This window comes from Melanostigma gelatinosum (genome assembly GCF_949748355.1).
Source record: "Melanostigma gelatinosum genome assembly, chromosome: 21".
In the NCBI taxonomy this organism is placed as follows: domain Eukaryota; kingdom Metazoa; phylum Chordata; class Actinopteri; order Perciformes; family Zoarcidae; genus Melanostigma; species Melanostigma gelatinosum.
The window spans coordinates 13164111-13167834 of NC_136654.1; positions in this window are offsets into that span (position 1 = coordinate 13164111).

Sequence of the window (3724 nt, forward strand, 5' to 3'; positions counted from 1 at the left end):
GCAGGGGATGCTTTAGGGCGGGGCTTACTGTGATTGACAGGTCGCTGCTGCTACCAGAGACGTATACGGCGTCTCTACGTCACTCCTCTACATTTCAAATATGGTAACTTCCGTTCAATTGGTTGTGGCAAAAAGCCAAGAGGATTCTTCCATTGGATTTTGGATTATTGCAGAGAATAATCACTGTGTTCAAAACAAGTTTATGATACTCAAAAGTTTTGTTCAGAAAAACAATCTTCCCAAAAGAACACCACTTGTATGATTTTCGAAGCGTGAATATAATCTCCATAAGTAAAAAGCAAACGTTATAAAGGAGCTACACCACGAAGATAATTGTGTTCCAGTGATTTCGTTGAGTCGTCTCAGTCAGACACTTGTTAGCAATATCAGGATTTAGATTTGTTGACAATAAGAAATGTGTGCACCTTTAACGTGTGTTTATTTTCCTTAATATGGGACATTCTGTGTCTACGTCTCTATCCAAACTTCTATTTGTTTATGTCTGTTCGCGTTTGACCTTTCCCCTCCGATAATGTGTCTGCATGCCGACAGTTTATTTCTTTGGCTCCCTCCTGTCTCCTTCTCCTGTCTCAACCTCTATTTAAAGAAGGTGACCAAATGAGAGTTGTTTGCATTGTTTTTACACGAGCAACCTGAAGCCGACAACAACAGAAGTGTAACATAAGATGCATATTTTTATGTTCCCTTTCAAAGTGTTGTTGTTCTAAAACGAGTCAGCTGGGAACATAAAAAGTCTTAAAAAGTTGTTTTAACTAACTCATAGAGGTAACGTTAGCTTCATTTACTAGCTAGACCTTTGTGATTGATGTTCACCGCCTAGAAATAAGAAGCTGCTTCTGTTAATTTCTGTCTGAAATCAAGGACACGTTTAAAGAAATAGTTCTTCTTCGGTGTATTCGATTATGACATTTATTGATTTAATTGAATGATAAATTACTGGAGAAAATCCATGTAAACTGATCTTTTTGGCATCACAATCAATCTTTCATCTAAGATTCACATGATCTGAAGTGACAAAAGTACATTAATGGATAAGTTATGGACTTCACGGTGCAGATATGACAATATGGAACATGATGTCTCCTCAGACAGAAATGTATTTTTTCCTTCTTCCTGTTAGGAGTGGAGGTGGTGACGAAAAAAACTTTCAGCCACGTGAGAGTCCGTTTCTGCTTTCACTCTCTGCAGAATCTCCTTTAGTGGTAAAGAGATGCTCAAAATGTTTTACTTTAACACCCAGTGCGTCTTTAACCGTAACATTTGCTTGGACTTGGTCATAAACACAACATTGTGTGTAAAAAACTTCAGTAAATCAGGGATTTGAGGTTTTATATTTGTGAAACAAGTCCTATAGCTATTGATGAGTCATCATGTACGTTCAGTGAAAAGAGAGTTGTTCATTTTTTGCTTTTAGGCTTCTCTTTAATATTTCAGTGGAGTGAGAAGGATGATGATTTAAGACCCTATAAGCTCACATATGTCACGATTTTTTGTTTTTTCGGTCTCCCTAAAGAAAAACATTATTTTTACTGAATATCTGTCAAATGAAATAATGGGAAATGCATTTTCTCCTGCTGCATTAAGAGTAACTCTCATGATGATACTCTATTGAATTATTTAAAAACTGCCAGAAAATAACATGAAGCTAAAACACTGACGTTGCTATATGTATCAAATATAGACGTTACATAACATCTGAATGTTGTTAAACCAGAAGAAACCGGACCAAAAGAACACAAAGTACTGTTACTAGTTCTGTCTCATTTTGTAGGTAGAGAAGGAAGATTTTCTTTGGTTGTGAAGTTAATTATTTCGTTAATTTGTTTGTTTATTGTCCAGAAAATGGAAAATTGTATTTGGTTTCAGCTCATTAAAAACAACACAAGACCATAAGAAAGACGATCAAATCGCGGCGTCTAACAAAACGAGCTTAAAAGACATAAAGCAGATTTACAGAAAAACATTTTCTATGAGCCAGTCATGATGATGTTAGGACCAGTGACTGAGGACTCTTTATGAACACATTAAAAGGTAAATCTAATAAAAATACAAAATAAATGAATTTTCTGTACATTTTAGTCATATTATATCTTTATTTATGTGTCGCGCTTTATATATTTCTGAAACATATTCCCACCCAGAGCTGAAATAAAACCTTTAAAGTAGTTTTTAGTGATGTCCCTGAACATAATTCAGAAAGTAAAAGTTTCTCTTTATTCTTTGTTGTTCTGTCAGACATTTAAAAAAGCTTCGGTTTTATAAAATATAAAACATTAGTTATATATTTGTATTAATATTAACACATGTTCCTGTATCAGAATTAATGAGATGTAAAATGTTGTTCCATATGTGGTCATTGTGTTTGTATGTAAATATATCAGGTGAAGTAACCAAAGCTTTCAGATAGTAGATTTAAAAGCACAATAGTTCTCTCTGAGTAAAAGTAGAACGTAGCCTTAAATCGAAATGATCAAGTAAAGTACAAGTACCTCAACATTGTACTTAAGTACAGTACTTGAGTAAAATTTACATTCCGCCACTGATCACATGAAATGTTGTTCTACATAAATAAATAAATATATTCAATGTTTATACTTTGTATTTGTTATTTTTGTTAAGAAATCAGACGAGACGTCCAGCTTTAGACATTCAATTCAATAAATGCCTTTTGAAGTATGAAGTTCTGCATTTTGGCCGTCGCCATGTTGTTTTTTGTAACCAGCGAACAGGAAGTGACCATATCTGGACTGAGGAGGAGTGACGTAGAGACGGCGTATACGTCTCTGGTAGAGACCTGTCAATCACAGTAAGCCCCGCCCTAAATCATACCCTGCTTTATGGTCTGTTTGACTCTAAATGAACCATAATGTACTAAATGGACATCATGCTGTATTGAAGAAGACTTGAAACTAGAGATTGAGACCATCAACTCATGTTTACAATGTTTACTGAGGTAATAAATCAAGAGAGAAGTAGAGTCATTTTCTCATAGACATACAACCAGAGGAGTCGCCCCCTGGTGGTCATTAGAGAGAATGCAAGATTCAAAGACACTTTTCAGATCTGGACGTTGCCGCCTGGTATCGCAAATTTGCTTCAGACGGCTTTAAAATCTGTACAGCACACGACATCCCCCCCCCCCCAAAAAAGCAACATTTATTTTGACCTGCGTCCCTCATGGAAACGGGTCCAGTTTGTACCTTTAAAGCATTCCCCTCACTGTCTTCATGCACGTTCCCTTCCTTGCAGCACCTCCCCATACTGGCACTGACTTCTCCACACTGACTCAGCATGTGTGAAAGAGGCAAGAGGGGAGGGAAAGGGGGAGGGGGGTTGGGGGGGGGGGGGGGGGTCTAATGGCTACAAGCCTGCTAACTGGCTGAGTGTGAGCGTTGTTGGCCGGGGAGGGGAGGCTGGCTGTGCTGGTGGGACAGGTCTGCACTGCTCTGCTGGAGGGAAGGAAGGAAGGAGGGAAGATCAGAGTGAAGGAAAGAAGGACTAGCAGAATGGATGAGCCAAAGACAAGCCATGTGGGAGGTGTAAATCCTGTATGGACGCGGCTGTGAGAGGAGGTGAGTGTGAGATTGAGAAGATTGTGTTTGCGTCTATCTGTCAGCGTGTCCGGTTTCACTGCTGCCAGCTCGGAGTCGATGTGAACAAACGACCACGGAGCTGCTGACAGCTTTGCACCATGATACAGATG